The sequence below is a fragment of the Podarcis melisellensis genome (assembly GCF_964234715.1).
Source record: "Podarcis melisellensis genome assembly, chromosome: 8".
Taxonomy (NCBI): Eukaryota; Metazoa; Chordata; class Lepidosauria; order Squamata; family Lacertidae; genus Podarcis; species Podarcis melisellensis.
Genome location: NC_138540.1, coordinates 4,335,805 through 4,355,897, shown reverse-complemented (window position 1 = coordinate 4,355,897; position 20,093 = coordinate 4,335,805).

The following is a 20,093-nucleotide window of genomic DNA, read 5'->3' as shown; positions in this document are numbered from 1 at the left end:
CCCATCAGATGTCAAAGAGAAAAACAACTACCAGACTTTTAGAAGACATCTGAAGGCAGCCCTGTTTAGGGAAGCTTTTAATGTTTAATAGGTTTTTGTATTTTAATATTCTGTTGGAAGCCACCCAGAGTGGCTGGGGAAACCCAGCCAGATGGGCGGGGTATAAATAATAAATTATTATTATTATTATTATTATTATTATTATTATTATTATTATTTGGAGTAAGGGTGCAGAGCTCAGACTTTATAGTTTGGAGAAAAAGAGAGAGGTGACATGATATAAGTTATGCATGGCATGGATAAAGTGGATAAAGGTTTCTCTGTCTCTCTCTCTCATAACATGAGAAGTCATGGACAAGCAAGGAAGCTGAATGTTGTAAGATTCAGAGCAGATAAAGGAAAGGACTTCTTCACACAGAGCCTAGTTAAACTATGGATCTCCTTCTCACAGAGGCTGTGGTGGCAACCAGCCTGGATGGGTTTAAAAGAGGACTGGACAAATTCATGGAGGACAAGGAGGCTCTCGCCCAGTCTCTTTTTTGCCCTCACAATTTTCAAAAGTGAGAATTAAGTGTATCTCTAATGTTCCAAATTATCTGTATCTCTCTGTGATTAGATCAAATATATCAGATTTCAGAGAATGCATGACGATTTCAGAAGGGAGGCAGTGACACATTGGCCAAAGTGCAGAAAATATGGTGAGGAGACTCATTAGGCAAGCGTTCCAGCTCCTCCCATAGGCATGATTTAGTTTGTATCCACTTACCACGTACAGGATGTATACGTAACTTGTTTTCCAAGAGAACCCGAAGAAGTGAGAATTGGGCTCTCTGTTTGTAGAGCATTTCAAATAAGCAGTTCACCTACTCAGTCAAGGCAAAACATCATCTTTTTTAGTTCCTTCACAAAAGAAGAAAATATACTGGTGATTTTTACTGAAGTGTTTGTTATTTTGAAAAGAGTTAACAAACATGAACTTCCTCTTACAAAGAAATACATCTGCAGCTGCAGATCAATGCAGTAGACAAAGCAAGTCTCTTTTCTGGAGTGCTACTTAGGATTTCAAAATATCTTAAGGTTGCTAAATAATTAAACTATCAAGTGCTCAAGAGGCTGAGGAGTTTTCAAAAGCTTCATATGACAACTCAAGGAAAAATCAGCCCATCACGATGCCTTAGACAGAAGAGTGCAATGAGCTCTCCCTGTGCGGTGATAACAAAAGCTCAGGTTGGACGTAATGCTGGACCATTATTTGACACTAATTGGCTGAGCCTGCTCAAGCCTTGGACTTGGGCACTCCCTGTAGCAGCTGCAAGGAAAATATCAGAAATGCCAGGTTCTGTTTTCCAGTGAACCTTGAGCTTGTGATAACATCTGCAGTGGAAACTGTACTGTACTGGAAACACAGGTTAGTTTTAAAGGGTTAAAAGAAGCCAGGATCAGAAACTAACTATAGTTTGGCTCTGGGTTATTTCATCAAACTATAGCTTACACCAGAAGTGGGCAACCTGTGGATCATGGACAGCCTAGAGCCCAATTTCAGGCATCACTTAGCTTGATTTCAGTAGCTCTCTGCAAGCAAACAATCCAGCTGTCTCTGAGAAAGAGAGAGAAGGGCTGTCCGAAAAAGAGAGAAGATTTGGTAACTTAGTGGGATGGACCAATGGTGTGACTTTACATCATGCTTCTTCAGATGTTTGCATAATTCATACCACATTATTAACGGATCTATGAAAGGAAACACCGTATTTGGAACAATGGAATGTGCTGGGAAATGTGGATATTCCCCTATTCAGTTATGCAGTCTTATTTAACATTCTGGTTAAGCAAACAGCAAATAAAATGACCACCTCGCCAGGGCTCTAATGTGCCATGAAGATGGAGGTTGTTTTGTTTGATCAATGTTTTCTATGCAAGGTTGTTACAGAGACAGAACAAGCCGGGACTGTTCTCTCTATCTCTGCTGCTTTTATTAAAGCTTCAAGAAGCGAGTTCATTTCCATCCGTGTCTCTGGGGTGAGCACATCCTTTGAGCTTGGATTGTTTTCTTCCTCGGCTGCTAAAGAAGGATTCCTTTTTTCATGTGTGCTTTTTGTATATGTTTCTCTTTCCACATGCATTTCTCTCTATTAAATTTTCATTATGTCTTTTATCAGAGGCATCAATCTCCCAGCTGCTGCTATCAGGATGGCTTTTCATTTCTGAACTAATGGTGGAAGGAGCCTTTATTGTTCTCCTCATCCTTAGGTTTCTCCCCAATTCATTTCTCACTTAGATCAGAGCAAAATATGGCTGAAAGAGGGATGAAGAAAGAGGATGGCTGCAAGAAGGCATAGAAAGCTTCGGAGCAGAAATTAATGTTACATGCCACTCCGATATCTGGGTGGTGAGACATTACAGGGGTTCCAAGAACTTACTCAAGGTTCAGTTTCCTTGGAATGAAGGTCAGCAGAGACTATGGTGTCTTTAAGATATATGGTTTTATTTACACAATATATACAACCTGAGCCTAAGATGGAGGGGCTTGCACCGTTAACACCCCAAGAGATCTTGCTTCTCCATTAGTCACAGCTTGGATCTGCACAAATGAAGCATGGATTTCTCTCTCCATCTTCTCAACCTGCAGCCTGCTTTTATCTCAGCTCTTATCCAACTATCAAGCCTATCAGGCAGGATGGTGCTTTCTAAGCCCTAAGGACCACTTCCCTTAAGCTCAGATCTATACATGATCCTTTATAGAAATAAGGGAGCTTTAGATTTACTTTCTCAAAGCACAATGGAAACAGAGTTTAACAAAACCTTGTGGGATACCCTAGAGCACAAGGGTAGCTTAATAAGCATGTAGTATAGCTTGTGGGAAACATTTTAGTGACAATTTCTTGAGAAATAACATTTTTAAACCGATTAAACCACCAATGTATAAATGGGTTTATTTGAGAAAAGAAGGGGAAAGGGAGAACAACAGATAATATACAGACGTTCCAATAAACATTAAAGAGCCAATTAACTTAGGTAGCTATACTTTACCTAATTGAGTCGACTCTAGGGTTTCAGAGCATGTGCAGTGTTCCTTGTAGAAAAGATGTTCAAACAGAGCATCACAAGGCATCTTGATCACCTGATTTGAATGGTTCCAAGGAGATAAGAAGAGGAATTTGAAACCAATAAAAGCTGGCCTCATTTCTTAGATGGAATCAAAGGAGAAAGAAGCTCCATCTCTGCTGTCACTGGTCTAAGTAGCCAGTCAGATATTTACTTTGGAGGCTGATTTAACCTTCTGAACTTCTAGTATGAAGGATAGCCAGTTCCAACCTACCAAGCTCTTTTTTTAAATTAAGAATTAAACTGGGGAAATGGATTGGGAATAAAAAACTCAGGATGTTTATCAATTCAGGAATGGGGTGCCAAGTCCCAAGTGCTCTATATGGCACTGTTGGTCTACAGAGGAATCTTGGGGTGGGGTGATGTTGTCAGGGGTGCAGTCGGCATACCAGCCTAAACTGGTAAAGGCACTACACCTAAGCACTACTGTCAACTGTTCTTCCACAGATAGCACCAAATGACCAGAGTTGTTTCTGTCCCATATCCAGACTGAAAACGATATAAATACTCAGTTCCCTCCAAGATAACCTGCAGCTGAAGGGCTCCATAACCACATGACCAGATAGTGTCCTAGCTACACCCATCTCTAACTAACGAAACTATACTATCCAAATCAGCATGAATGCAAGCCATTTTACACCCAGCCTTTGAGGATTCAAGCACATCCACATTAAGGAGTCCAGAAGAAGCCTCTGGGCCGCTGTTCCTACAACAGAAGCAATGAAAATCAATAATCATCATACAGTAAATATAAATTAATTTCAGTTTATGATTTCAGCAGCAACACCAAAAAATCCAGCAGCTAAGGAGTAATTAGCATAGAGGAAAGGGCAGCATCTTTAAAAGTATACATACAAAGGAATAAAAATTAAGGGGATTCAGACATTCACCCAGCAAATAAAAAGGGATTTGGCTGGCACCAGAGAAGGTGCCAGGCAACCTTTTTTGGAAGGGCATTGCATCATCAGAGCAAAGGGTTTCAAGGGCTTTGAGGTGTCACTGTCCATGGTGCTGCTTTTGGAGGATTTCATAGTATGCCCGTTGCTTCCTCAAGAGGTGCAGAGGATTGGTGGGCTTCTGGGGAGATGAAGCAGAGCTTCCAGTCTCCTTTAATGTGATATTGAAAGCCCCAGTCTCAGATATAGCAGTGGACCACTTGTCGTCTTCGCCCTCCTTCAGTGGGATTCATCCTCAGAGTCTGTTTCAGGTGGGCTACGGGGTCCCCAGGATGTGTCACTCTGGCTCAGTGTCTTTATTAAAGAGGTCCAGGCATTGGCATACAGAGGGGGGTGGGGGAGTGCACCGCACCAGGTACCATTTGGGGAAAGGGTGCCATTGTGGCCGCCCCCTGGGACGCGCACCAGCCATGCCCCTGCCTGTTCTCCGCTCTGGGGGCTGCAGCATCTTGCTCTGCCACTGGGTCCAGGGACTGAGCCACAAACTTTGCCTTGCTTGGAAGAGAATTTCTGAATGGCTGTGTCTGCCTGCCAGTGAGCGTGAGGCAGAATCATTTCTGGGCCCTGTTTTTCAGCCTAAAACAGGCCCCTCAGGAACAACATCACTTTGGAGAAATGTGTTGAAAATATGCAGAGCCAAGAGGGTGCATTAACACCATACACATTAGCTTATTTGGGAGATAGCTCAGGTCAGCTTTTTATCCAAAGTGTCAAGGCTCCTTTCCAGTCAAGGAGATTTGATTGCACATAGGCTGCATCACACCAAGTGTCTCATTATACTTAACTGCAGTGTGATTTTGTAGCTTGATTTCTTCCTGTTGGTATATTAAACATTGTTCCATTCTTGGCTCAGAGCCATATGCTCTAAATTATCAAGTGATCTGTGATGCTAAGGTAATTTCCTCTGACACTCAGGTAATACGTTTGTTGTTGTTGCCAATGTGTTTGGTGGGTTTCCCACCTAGTAGGCAGCACAAGTTGTTTGATTAGACCTTCCTCCCCTCCATCCAGGTGCACTTGTCACAATGTTATGTTTCATTTCACTTTTAATCAAAGGGCAGGTAAAGCCGAGAGAGGAAGGTTGCATATTCCTGGGTTTGTAAATACTATTTCTAGAATTTCTGGGAACTTCTCTGTATGCACATTCCCATTTACATCCAATGCGTTCCAAGCACTGGTTTGGAAAGCAGTGAGCACAAGATGTTAGCCACAATCCATATCTATTCTGCATCTACCTATCATATTTCTTAGGAAATATTGTGTTTTGATGCATTTCCTCCCAAAGCAGTTTCAATCCAAATGGAGGAAAAGAGTGACTAGGGTGTGTTTGAAGTTGGCAGTATGTACACAGCTATTGTTTCCATAACTCAGGGGTGGGGAACAGGATCTAGTGGGAAGGCTGGATCTCTAACCCCCCCCTCCCAAAAACCCCTGGACCAATTTTGACAGAGGATAGGGCTAACTCCTGCCAATCAATGGACATCATAATAATGTCAGCTGATCAATTGTGTCAGCTGATAATTCACTGTGGATAAGGCAAGTGTCAGGAGTGAGGCAGCAGTAACTCGCACCATGCAAGTTGGGGTTAACTTTTTAATAGCAAAAACATGATCTGTGCAGGAGTGTCAGGCCTGATGAGCACAGCAACCCATCTCTGCCAGGTCTTGCCCCCATGAAGCAGTTGCTGAGACTGAAGTCCCTGCCTCTCCACAACTGCTTAAGTCCCCTCCTCTCCAGGATTTCCCCCAAGCAATCAGAGGCTGCACCTGCATGCCACTAATCTCTCCTCCGCCCTTTTCATGCCGCTCCTGGTTCTGGTGGGGAGGAGAGCTGGTTGCAGCAAGTAGTCATCGAGAGCCTTCTCCTCAATGAATTTGTCTGGTCCAAGTTGGTGGCCTCCTGTGAGTGAAAGTTCCATCATTTAACTTTGCCCTGCATGAAGAAGGACGTCCTTTTATATGTCCTGAATTTTCCAGCCTTCAGCTTCATTTGATGTCCATAAATTCTGGTGTTATGAGGGTGGGAGAAAAACTTTGCAGATTACCAGTTGCTGGAAACTGCAGGAGGGAACAGAGCTCCTGAGCTCAGATTCTGCTTGCAAGCTTCCCATAGGCACCTGGTTGTCCACTGTGAGAACAGGATGCTGGACTGTAAGGGCCCTTGGCCTGATCCAGCAGGCTTTAATGTTCTTAATGATGTCAGTTGATTGGTGGTTGCAGTAACCTCCTTTGAAAATGCGCTGCAAGCACACCTTCAAAGTGGCTGAGTATAATTTAAATCTGACTGCCAACCCAGTGCTACCCAGATATTTTGGGCTACAAATTCCATCACTTCTCACTGGGGCTGATTGAAGCTTTGGCCCAAAATACCATTATCTGGAGAGCACCAAGTTGGTGAAGGCTAATTTAAGTTATATAATACATCTAATTTACCTATTTTTCCCAGTTGGGGGTAATTTTGTATTCTGCCCAGAAGATAGATGAGAACTGTAAGCAGGTTGGTAAGCAAATTACAGAACAGAGCTTGGAAACAATTGATCCAGTGATCCAGAGTCAGTGTGATGTAGTGGTTAAGAGCGCTAGACTCGTAATCTGGGGAAGCAGGTTCGCGTCTCCGCTCCTCCACATGCAGCTGCTGGGTGACCTTGGGCCAGTCACACTTCTCTGAAGTCTCTCAGCCCCACTCACCTCACAGAGTGTTTGTTGTGGGGGAGGAAGGGAAAGGAGAATGTGAGCCGCTTTGAGACTCCTGAAGGGGAGTGATAAAGCGGGATATCAAAACCAAACTCTTCTTCATTCTGCTATGGCAGAATTATCTACAACTTTTGCACTGTGGAAAGGAAGAGAGTCACCTCCTTACACAAACCCCTGTAGCACAGAAGATGGTGGCAGTTTCCACAGTAAAAGTGTGGAAGAAGAAATGTATTTCCTTCCAGATGCCCCATTTCGCCATAGGATCGGTCTTGTTCCAGCATTCAAAGGCTTTCACTGTGTTCTCACAATGTTTGTTGGCACCAAAATACCAGGCTGTGCTCCCCCCCCTTAAATCTGGATTTATCCTTTCTGCAGAAAATTTGATAAGTTATACAAACAAAGCCTGTTGCCAACAATTCATTTGTGATATCTGAATGACTCACTTGCAGTCTTAAGCCTCCCTCTGGAAGCATCCCAAGAGCCAAACTGCAAATCCTCAAGCCTAGTTCTGCCCTCTCACAACTGATTGGTCAATTGGCCAAAATCCTCTAAAGTGTTGACCCAAAGTTGAGCAGGTTCTGTCTGCCTCTATGACTGCTCATACAATCATTTATCCTGCGATAACAATTTGAGATATATATATGTAGAAGGAGACTGGAAAGTGGTGAAAAGGAGTTGCACAACACCCAGAAAGGCTGGAGGAAATCAAGGAAACGAGTTTTTGCTGCCAAACTTGTTTTTATTATCTAAATGCCCAACAACATAGCCAAAAAAAGCACTTGCAAAATCAGAAATGGGCGTCTTTTTGATGAATTGGTCCCCATTGTTTGGTTGTATAAATAGGGAAAGTTATATAAGCAGTGCTGGATTTACATATAAATTAAACAAGCTATAGCTTAGGGCCCCACTTTTGGCCCCCCCCCCCAAAAAAAATTAACGGGGGAAAAACGGGTATACATTTCCAAGGTATAAGACAAATATAAATAAAATAAAACCTACATACTGTTAGAGCTTAATAATTATTTCACTATTAATATACTTCTTCTTAATTTTATTTCACTATTAATATACTTCTTAATTGTACTTCAATTCAATAATTACTTTGATAAAATACATATTTTGTTATGTGCAAATGGCTTTAGATACCTATTAGGTAAATAAATTACCATATAGCATATATTCAACACAAAAAACAGTGACAATTTGTTTTTGACAAAGGACAGCTGGACATATAAAGGGCCTCATTACCTTCAGTATCTTAGGGCCTCATCAAACCTAAATCTGGCCCTGCATATAAGCACTTCTCTCATGACTCTTGTTAGAGGTTGCTTCTATAGACTCCTTTTAAGAATTTTGCTACAGGTAACTTCATCTCTGTAATTTGTTTTTTGTACTGAATATGCTCCATGTATGGTTCTGTTATTATTTGTATGGTGATGTGTTAGTGTGTACATAGGAATGGGCATCATTTGCATGACATCTGTGTGCCTTTTGTGAAGCCTTCATTGCCGAGTCCATGGCTTCCTCTGCTGCAGGATATTTGCAGAGCAGTCTTTCCCAGAGGGCTTAGTGGTGTGTTGCGCCAGGGCGCCGACCTCTCAGGGGTGCCCCAGTGAGTGGGGGAGCTGCGCGGCTTTGCCGGCGGCCTCCTCTTTTCCTGCACGCCTGCCAGCTGCGCCCCATCAACCATATGGCTGGCAGGCGTACAGCTTCCTTCCCAAGCCTCTGAGGGGATTGCTCCCCCGCAGCAGCATAGGGGAGAGTTGCACCCACCCCAATGGCTGGCAGTGTGCAGCTTTGGCCCCCATCCATGGTAGTTGGGGGGCACCCTGGCACCGCATCTACTAAAGACGTCCCTGGGTATTTGTTACATCTGAGGCATAGTAGCAAATTCTATGTCCAGTATCAGAGTCTTGCTTTTTTGATTGAATCCTTCTTGTGAGTTTCCCACAGGCTTCCAGCTCACCACTGTGAGATCAGGATGCTGGGTTATGGGCCGGTGGCGTGTTCCAGCTGACTCTTATTATGTTCATATCAGTCTGCTGAGATGTACAGAGGAACCCTCAGCTGCAGGATTTTCCCTAGGTGGGAGAACAGAGTCCCCAAACTATAGAGGAATAGGAAGTTAGCCCCAGAAGGGCGGGTTGGGAGCCCTGTAAGCAGGGCTGCTCTGAGCTGGGAGCAGGGAGGATCTGGACCTTCCTGCTATTCCTTCTCCCCACCTGCCAACTTTGGCAGGCATTTATTTCCCTAGCAAGGCATGAATTAAGAATAAATTATTGTATCAATTGGAAGGCTTCCCATGACTCCAAAAGTATCACTAGACAATACTTTGGCTGAAATATGTTTGTGACTGCAACTTAGATGGCTATAAAAATGACACATGGACAGGAACACTGAGCATTAAGCTGAAAATACCTAGAAATATATTGATTAAACAATTGGTAATTACAGCACCAGAGACATTTACAGTCTTATCTGAACAGTTTATCCTGGTTAGTCATGTATGGATAGGGCCCATCTTTTCACCATCATTTACAGTACCAGTCTTGTTTCTGGTAATTGTTTCCTTGATGGTCCTTGAACCTTCCTGCCACACCAGGCTGCTGCGCCCTCTGAGAACCACTGGCTTAGGAAGGGACTTGGTAGCTGAATTGTTTGGATATGTTGCTGTTTGTTTGGTTTGTTGCCATGTACAGTGGTACCTCGGGTTAAGTACTTAATTCGTTCCGTACTTAACCTGAAACTGTTCTTAACCTGAAGCACCACTTTAGCTAATGGGGCCTCCCACTGCTGCCGGAGCATGATTTCTGTTCTTATCCTGAAGCAAAGTTCTTAATCTGAAGCACTATTTCTTGGTTAGCGGAGTATGTAACCTGAAGCGTATGTAACCCGAGGTACCACTGTATTGTTATTTCATTGTTTTTACTCCTTTGTTTTCTATATTATAATCTGATGGACTGATTGCATTTTTAGCCCACCTTTTTCTCCAAGGAACTGAAGGTGGTCACATCGTTCTCCCTCTCCTCATTTAATCCCCCCCAACAAACCTGTGAGGAAGGTTAGGCTGAGAGACAGTGACTGGTGCAAGGTCACCAAGTGAGCTTCATGGCCACGTGGGGATTTGAACCCTCATCTTCCAGATCCTAGTCCAACACTCAAATCACCATACCACACTGCTTTTGGCACCATTCTGAGGCAAAGCAGTGTACTATAAATGAATAATGTTGCTTAGCTCAACACAGATCTTCCAAATCTTATCTGCCTTATCTTATCTGGGCTTATTTGTTTTACCAGTGTGTGGTGTGGGAGGGGGTGAGGGTGCAAAGGCAGAACTTCTTAAATTCACTTTTTAAAAATCTAAACTGAATCCAAACCAGTATGTTTCACCCAGGTGCCAAAGTGGAGGACCTCTTATTCTCCCATAGTTCAAGTACGAGGTTGTCCAACGGTGTCCTTCTAGTGTAAATGAGGTTAAAGCAGCCCACTGAATATAAAACAACCTGGGGAAATGTATTTGATTACCAAAGGGCTATTAAACTGGAGAAGCTCCAGGAGATTAGGCGATAAATCAAACAGCAAGGCCTACATGAAGGACAAACGTGGAGACAAACACTTGGGGCGTGGAAACCGGAAGACAAAGGGGAAATATTTTGCACCACAGCTTAACAGAACGTTTCCGTGCAGACTGTTCAAAAAGAAAAATGGGAGGATATCACAACTTGGGTGCCAACTTTTAAATTAAAAATCCTGGTGCCATTTGGAGGTGGAGGCGGGGCTGTTGTTGTTTAGTCATGTCCGACTCTTTGTGACCAGAGCATGCCAGGCACTCCTGTCTTCCACTGCCTCCTGGTCAAACTCATGCTGGTAGCTTCGAGAACACTGTCCCACCATCTCATCCTCTGTCGTGTCCTTCTCCTTGTGCCCACATCAAGCAAATTGCAGATGAAGTTGGGGCATAATCCCAACCAATGCCTGGCAGAATCTGGATTTCACAGGCTTCCTGGCACTTGTTTCCTGGTACTTATTACCCCAGCATTTCCTATTCCTACCAGGGAAACAGAAACAAAGCAATAGGGTTGAGTGGCTTCAGGAACTGGGCAACCTTTAAAGTTGAAGATGCATTTTACAAGGGAGCAAAACACAATCATGCATTGGGGGTTCAGCTTGGTGTTACAATCTGTAACCCATCCCCCTTGAGTATTTATTATCTTGTAGGTCAACAACAGCTAAGGACCTAAGCAACCCAGAATATGGCGGTCTTCACCTTATCTCAAGACAGCAGTCTCTCTGGCAAGAGTGTAATCCTATGAAGCTGTCTTATTCAGAGTCAGCTTGACAGAACATATATTCCACTACTGTCTGTGCCAGACTCCCTCAACCTGGTGCCCTCCAGATGTTTTGGACTAATCAGTTCCAGTCAGCTAGGACTCATGGGAGCACAGCCAGGTGGTCCAAAACATCTGGATAGCAAGTTAGTTAGTTAGTTAGTTAGTTTGATTTATTATGGCCATTGGCCCATATCTAAAACAATACATCAAAATTTATCCATAAACAATACAATTTAAACAGTTCCAAGTTAAAACATCCATATAAAACCAAATTTACTTCAATTAAGTAAACACTACACACAATAAGCTCCCTCTATGTCAACCGCGATTCAAATCCCTCAGATTTTGGGGGATATAGTTCTGGCACTTATTGATGGTTCTTAAGTTTAGCTAAGCTGTCAGAGTCATACAGTGATCCATTTCTCCTCTTATGAAATAAGACATTAATCAGGTATCTAGCGACTGCCAGGGATCTACTTGAGTCTTCGTTGTTTAATAAGTATATTATTTGGGCTTCCTGAGGTCTGTCAGCAATTCTCGATAAATATGGGGCCAGAAACTTGGACCGTGAAGCCGAATGTAAAGGACAACAGAAGATTATATGATATAACGATTCTATAGATCCACTTTTACAGTCACAGAGGAGTGAGATCTGTCCGTTGGAGAGTCTGTTACCCAACACATTTGATGCGAAAACATTGAATCTAGCCTTTATAAAGGCATACCTGTGCATCACCACAGATAAGATAGTTAAATAAGATGGAAATTTCGTTGGTGGTGTTAAGACAAGGTTTATCGGCGAACAGGTGCCACCACCTGTCACAATATTAAATTGTAAATCCATCTTCTCTAATTTGTGAGTTATAATTCTCTTGGCAGAAATTAAATCCAATTTTAGTAGTTCAGATGGAGATAGTCCTAAGGACACAAGTTTCCCATGTATTATTTTTGCCCAAGGGCTAGGGAAGTCGTCTCTCCAGAGACACTGTATCAAGTGGAGATTTGGAAGTTTATGCCATAATGCCAACCAGTAACAGAGGATGCATTTCCATAATGTGGTTTCTAGAGATGTAACATTTAGTTTGAGTCGTATAGCAGTATTGCCTACACACCTGGGTAATTTTAGCAACCTTCTTAGCAGCTGGTTTTGGATTACCTCCAATTGGGTTAGATTAACAAAGGACCCCCATATTGGGATTGCATATGCTATTGTTGCAATCACCTTTGCCTTGAAAACTTTTAACACTGATGGAATATGGAAAGCCCCATCTGAAAAGAAAAAACGCAGTAGCGCAAAGGAAAGGGCTTTAGCTCTATTTAATACATATGCCAGATGGACCTTCCAGCCCATGTTGTGTTGGAGAAGGACTCCCAAGTATTGAAATTTAAAGACTTGGTCAATGGCTTTTCCGTCTATTCTCCAATTATAGGTTTTTCGGCTCTTGGTGAAAATTAGGACTTTGGACTTGGCATGATTAATTGTAAGAAAATTTGATCTGCAGTAAGCATCAAAAATTTTTAGTGCCCTCCTAAGGCCAACTCTTGAGAAAGATAGGATCACTGCGTCGTCTGCGTAGAGTAGAAGGGGGCAACGATATTGGGCAAGGCAGGGGGCGTGGATCGTTTCTTGAGAATCTATCAGAGGCGCCCTCATATCACTTATAAATAGATTAAAAAGGGTCGGAGCAAGGATACATCCTTGATACAATACCTCTATTGATGGTTACTGAATTTGAGAGGTCACCGGCCGGAGTGATTCTCACCCTAGCGGCTGATCCGTCATGCAATTTAGTTATTAGCCACAAAAGTCTTTTGTCTATTCCCCATCGTGCTAATTTTCCCCAAAGTAATCCTCTGGGGATGCTGTCAAAAGCGGCCTTTAAATCAATAAAGGCCGCACAAAGTTGGCCTCTATTTGGGGCGGGCTGGATAGCAACAGGCTGGAGATGATTGAGGTGCCAGACAAGAAGTATCTACATTATTGGAGCAGGCAGAAGTCTGTTGGCTCCTGACCCCTGCTAAGTCAGTATCTGCACCACAATCTGCAATACCCCCTCTGGCTTTCTGCCGTGGTGGCAGTGAAGAGCAGCAAGCAGCCTCTCATCAGCTCCTTCTTCTAGCAAGCTGCCACGTTGAGTCTAATTCAAGTCTGATGGTGCTTTGTAGCAGGAATAATTGGAGGCAATAAGAATGCCTAGAAGCAAGAATTTCCCATTCTCTTTCTCCAAGTATTGCAAGCATGATAATTCCAAAAGCAAGGTCCCAGGAGAGGAAGCTCTCGTGTCAGCTGTGTGCCATCTCCCTAATACTTCTCTTATTGCGTCAATTCTTTTCTTCCCCTCCTCTTTGATGAACATGACCTCAATTTCCTCTTCTCACCCCTCCAAGAAATCATTTTTCAAGTGCTCATTTTCATCTTCAGTAGCAAAATTCCACTTGATGTAGTTTTCTTCCTTTCATTTTTTTCCAGAGACAAGGGGGGGGGGAGTCTCTTTATTGTTTTGCCCTGCAGGTGCTCTTTAGCTTTCACATTGCAAATTCAAATATTATTTTGTCTCTCACCTTGCTCTCCATCAGTTGTTGCTTGAATTAATCCATGCCTTGAGTTCTCTCCCCTACAGTCAGGGAGCCAATGGGGGCAGGTTGCTTAAAAATATGATTGGAATGCATTTCAGAAAGGAGGCCCTGGGGTTGACATGCAAATCTGAAAATTAATTTCACTGGTTGCTAAGGATAAACCGGGCAGAGATGCAGCACATTTGTTTATTTGTCAGTTTGACTTTAGGTGAAGTTAGATACCCCCAAAGGTATCTTTCCATTCCACTTGCCACAGTTGTTCAATTGGATTTTTTTTTCTGAACTTCACGTTAAAATTAGTGATGGGCAAATTCCCTTCAGAGCAGGATTTTGAAGCGGGTCCACAAATCATGGGTGTCTTTGGAGAACTGCTGGGGGGGGGGGAGAGTTCAGTTCTTTATCATTATGATCACAGATCAGCTACTAAATTATAGTCAAACAGATACAATTTGCAGGCCAACAGAAGACTATTAAAAGCTGATTGACCATTGCTGCAAAATACTAGGATACGGCCCTGTGCTCACAGTCCTGCTTAGGAGAGATTACTGAGTGCTGGTATAGCTCCTATTCCTTTTTAACTACTTCTGAAGTCACAGCTGAGATGAGCCTCCAAGGGCAGCCCTCAACAGTCTAAAGTCCAGCCTTTCTCAACCTGTGGGCTCCCAGATGTTGTTGAATTACAACTCCCATCACCCCTAGCTAGCAAGGCCAGAGCTCAGGGATGATGGGAGTTGTAGTCCAACAACATCTGGGGACCCACAGGTTGAGAACCGCTGGACGTTATTGGGAAGAGCAAAGATTTTCAAGGCATTAAGGAAGGGTTGTTGTCTTTTTAAAGAAACTAATAAAGGGAAGTGAAAGGAAAGATCCCTCTGGTAAAATGTACTTGATTTTGTACAGTTGAACAGGGATGCAGGAGAGGATATATTGTCTGATTATATCCTTTTCCAACTTGTGTTAACAAGTTCACAATTTAGCAGAGTAACATTCCCCTTTTTAAACTTGCAGCGGATGCGTTTGCTCAGGCTCGCTAAAGCCTCTATAATAACTGTTCCGGTATTTTCCCCTTATTCCCTCATAATAGATAAGACACAACACAGTCTTCTATAAAAGTATAAAAAATGTTTACTCACATATCATTCTGTTCACAATCGGATCCCAGAAGGCGGATTTAGCTTAGAAAAGTAACATATACTTGGAAACTATTCCATAAGAAGACAGTCCCTTTGTCCTCTCTTGGCTGGAAGCCAAAAGGACATCTTTGGCTAAGCAGATGCATGTGACGAAAGAGAGAGAGGTGGGCTGCCCTGCCCTCTGCTTTTGTCATTACCTGTACAGGTGTGATGGCCTGGGAATCCGATTCAGAGGCTGAACCGGAGGAATCCCAGCCTGCACAGGAGTCCCTGCCTCCAGGGCCAGCTGAGCTGGGGCAGGGCCTTGATTCTGAAGCGCCTGCACCTGTGCCGGATCCTCAGGAGCAGGCACCAGGGGAATCCACTCTGGCTCCGGAGGTGGTTGAGGACTCCTGGGGGCCGGGACCGCCCCTGGCCTCAGAGAAGCTAAAGGCCAGTCAGCCCGGTCCCAGGTTGCGGGAGCAACTTTGTTGAAGAGCTGTTTCGGCCAGCATCCAGTCCTGTTCCCCCAGAGTTCCTGTCCTTGCCGGGCTTCTCGCTGTGGGCTCCCCGTGTGCAAACATGTTCACTGTAGGAATGTTGTACAGTGGTATCTTGGGTTACATACCCTTCAGGTTACATACGCTTCAGGTTTCACACTCCACTAAGCCAGAAATAGTGCTTCAGGTTAAGAACTTTGCTTCAGGATAAGAACAGAAATCAGGCTGCAGCGGCACGGCGGCAGCAGGAAGCCCCATTAGCTAAAGTGGTGCTTCAGGTTAAGAACAGTTTCAGGTTAAGTATGGACCTCCGGAACGAATTAAGTACTTAACCCAAGGTACCACTGTACTTGACTGCTCTTGTGTTTCACATCCCACATGAACATGAACACAAGCTCGACATACTTGAGTTCCATAATGCCAGACTGACAATTAAAATGAAAGGAATTATAAGCGTTCCTTTCTCTGGGGTGAGTCTGCCTCAGCAGCCCCCCCCCCCGGCTCCTGCAATGAAAGTGGAAATGACAGATAACCAGAAAAGGGTGGGTGGCTGAGCAGCGGTAGATTTCTTGGGAACAAAGAGCGCTTTGCCTTCCTGAGGTTCCCAGCAACTGGAACTCAGAAGCATTACTTCTTCCAGCAATGAGGGCAGAGCACAGCCGCTGTGGCTACTAATCTTGATGGGCCTCTCCGAAGGCACCTTTTGAAGCCATCCAAGTGGGTGGCCATGACTGCCTCCTGTGGGAGTGAGTTCCGTGGTTTAACTCTGCACTGCATGAAGAAGTCCTTTATTTTATCTGTCCTCAATTGTCTAACATTCAGCTTCTTTGGATGACCAAAACGATTTGGACTACATTAGCAGGGCTCTGTGTTACTGGCTGGCCTTGATGATGATGATGATGATGATGATGATGATAATAATAATAATAATAATAATAATAATAATAATAATAATAATAATAATAATTTATTATTTATACCCCGCCCACTCTGGGCAGCTTCCAACAGAATATTAAAATACAATAACCTATTAAACATTAAAGCTTCCCTAAACAGGGCTGCCTTCAGATATTGTCTAAAAATCTAGTAGTTGTTTTTCTCTTTGACATCTGATGGAAGGGCGTTCCAGAGGGCAGGTGCCACTTGATGGAAGTCCAAACATCTAAGGTCACTAGGCTGGCAAAGACTGTCTTGCTGCATTAGATATACCAATCCTATATAATAAAAAAGGGAAATTGGCATGCCAGCCTGAATGTTGGAAGATTCCGAACTGATAAAAGGAAGGACTTCTTCATGCCGTGCAGAATTAAACTATGGAACTCCCTCCCACAGGAGGAACTGATGACCACCAACATGGATAGCTTTAAAAGAGGATTGGTCAGATTCATGGGGGAGAATCTTAGAATTGTAGAGGATCCTGGGGGTCATCTAGTCTAACCCCCCAGAATGGCTATGTTCTGCCTTAGGTAGCAATGCTTCTGAATACCTGTTTCTGGGAGCTATAGGAGGGGAGAGTGCTCTTGTGCCTGGGTCCTGTGTTTCCCAGAAGAAGCACCTTTGAGAACAGGAAGCTAGACTAGATGTTCTACTGGCCTGATTCAGCAAGCCTGTTCCTATGTCCTTACACTCTACTTTCCAGTGAATTTGTTGCACTCTGAGGGGACTTCAGTGCCCAGAGGTGGTCATTGTGAGTAAATCTGTGAGTCACACAGGATGCAAAAAGCAGCCAGACGAAAGAGTTAATGTTAATTGGCCAGGAACACTGGAGATGTTCTCTTGAAGCCAGAAAATGCTATGCTGCTGCCCACTCACTGTTTTCCAAGGTGTTTATTGCCTTTTAGAGAAAAATCCCCCCGTTCTAATGAACTTGCTGCGTCCCAAGAGGAATTTCCCTTTGCTTACAAAACCAGTGCTCATTCTAAAGAACCAGTCAGAGCTGTATGGGGCAAGGGGAAACAGCAGTGGGCAATTTAGACACTGGTGAACTCACTCAGCAAGGCGCCACCTTACACCAGGCAGCGGCATCAGAGCAGCAAGGTCTTCCCCGTTCCGGAGGAGGAAGGTGCTGGAGTTTGGCTGCAAAAGCTGCTGATCATTGAATCATAGAATTGTAAAACTGGAAGGGATTCCAAGAGTCATCTAGTCTAACCCACTGCAATGCAGGAATCACAGCTGAAGACTTTGGCAGGTGGCCATCCAACCTTCTGTTAAAAGACCTCCACTAGAGGAGAGTCTGCAAACTTCGAGGGTACTCAGTTCCACAGTCAAACACCTCTTGCCGTCAGAAAGCTCTTCCTAATGGACAGTGCATTAAGATAATTTTGCATGTGCAATTGTGTGTGTGGGTCCTAGCACAACTTCAAACTCTAATTTGGGGAAAAAAGAGACAAAACATATATATTTCTCCCTAATACAGAGATTATTTTCACAAACAGTTCTCAAATCAAAACTTGTAGAATGTTGGGATATTCAGAACAGACAGAAGAAGGTATGTCTTCATGCAAAACATACCATATTTTTTGCTCTACAAGACTCACTTTTTCCCTCCTAAAAAGTAAGGGGAAATGTGTGTGCGTCTTATGGAGCGAACACAGACTGCGCAGCTATCCCAGAAGCCAGAACAGCAAGAGGGATTGCTGCTTTCACTGCAGAATATTTTTTTTTCTTGTTTTCCTCCTCCAAAAACTAGGTGCGTCTTGTGGTCTGGTGTGTCTTATAGAGCGAAAAATATGGTATTTAAGATTTGGAATTCACTCCCGCAAGAAGGATTGATGGCTGCCAAATTTAAAAATGGATTAGACAAATTGATGGAGGATAAGGCTACTGAAAGCCTGCTAGCCATGATGGCTATGTTTTACCTCCCTGGTTAGAGGCAGTAGGCATCTGAATGCCACTGGCTTGGCACTGCAAATGAGGAGATTGTTATCCCACTCGGGTCCTACATGCTGGTTTCCCACAGGCATCTCGTTGGCCACCATGAGAACAGGAGACGGGGCTAGACAGACCTTTGGTCTGATCCAGTGGGGCTTTTCGTATATTCTTAAAACATAGCACAGGTTTCTTCTATCACTGAAAACGAGAGGGGGCAGGAATGACCTGAAGTCTCTCTATGATCATTTTGGCCATGCAGGAGTCTTGGGGTGTGTGTGTGTGTGTGTGTTAGTTTAGCTCACCAAGTTCAAGAGGTATATAAGTTAATGGAAACATAAAGGATAGCTTAGGTGAGCCAGCTGCTGTTTGTTGCCCACTTACTGTCAGGTGGATGAGTTGCAATATTGCAACTTGACTAAATAAATAATAACAACAATCAAGGTTCTTGGCAAATGCTGCTGATGTATACAAGAATTTGAGCCACCTTGTTCAATTGTTCTGTTTTGCTTATCTATGCTACCTTTTAATGGAATAAAAACAGAAGCATTAAAAGCTCTTTGCCAGCCTTCCCCAACCTGGAGCCCTGTAGGCATTTGGGCCAGCACAGCTGTAGGATTCTGAGGCTTATGGGAGCTAAACAGGGACTGTGTTGACCAGGACCACATTGGGCAGGCTTTGCTTGTGCTTTCTGCTGCTCCCCCACCCCCTCCTCAAAGACCTCCAGTGGGCTACAAGGATGGTCAAAGGTTTGGAAGCCAAGCCTTCGAGGAATTGTGGAGGGAGTTGGGCATGTTTAGCCTGGAGAAGTTATGACGCTGGAAGATGAGCCCCTCAGGTCGGAAGGCGTCCAACATGCTACTGGGGAAGAGCGGAGGGCAAGTACAAGTAGATCCAGAGCTGATGAAGCGGCTGGGCCAAAGCCAAAAGGACGCTCAGTTGCGGATATGCCTGGAAGCGAAAGGAAAGTCCAATGCTGTAAAGAAAAATATTGCATAGGAACCTGAAATGTAAGAACCATGAACCTGGGTAAGTTGGAAATGGTCAAAAATGAGATGGCAAGAATAAATATTGACAACCTGGGCATCAGTGAACTAAAATGGACGGGAATGGGTGAATTCAGTTCGGATGACCATCATATCTACTACTGTGGGCAAGAAACCCGCAAAAGAAATGGAGTGGCCCTCATAGTCAACAAAAGAGTGGCAAATGCTGTACTGGGATGCAATCTCAAAAATGATAGAATGATCTCGATACGAATCCAAGGCAGACCTTTTAACATCACAGTAATCCAAGTTTATGCACCAACTACTGGTGCTGAAGAAACTGAAATTGACCAATTCTATGAAGACTTACAACACCTTATAGAAGTGACACCAAAGAAGGATGTTCTTCTCATTATAGAGGATTGGAATGCTAAAGTAGGGAGTCAAGAGATAAAAGGAACAACCGGCAAGTTTGGCCTTGGAGATCAAAATGAAACAGGGCAAAGGCTAATAGAGTTCTGTCAAGAGAACAAGCTGGTCATCACAAACACGCTTTTCCAACAACACAAGAGACGACTCTACACATGGACATCACCAGATGGGCAGCATCGAAATCAGATCGATTATATTCTCTGCAGCCAAACTTGGAGAAGCTCTATACAGTCAGCAAAAACAAGACCTGGAGCTGACTGTGGCTCAGATCATCAGCTTCTTATAGCAAAAATCAAGCTTAAACTGAAGAAAGTAGGAAAAACCACTGGGCCGGTAAGATACAATCTAAGTCAAATCCCTTATGAATACACAGTGGAAGTGAGGAACAGGTTTAAGGATTTAGATTTGGTGGACAGAGTGCCTGAAGAACTATGGATGGAGGCTCGTAACATTATACAGGAGGCAGCAACGAAAACCATCCCAATGAAAAGGAAATGCAAGAAAGCAAAGTGGCTGTCCAATGAGGCCTTACAAAT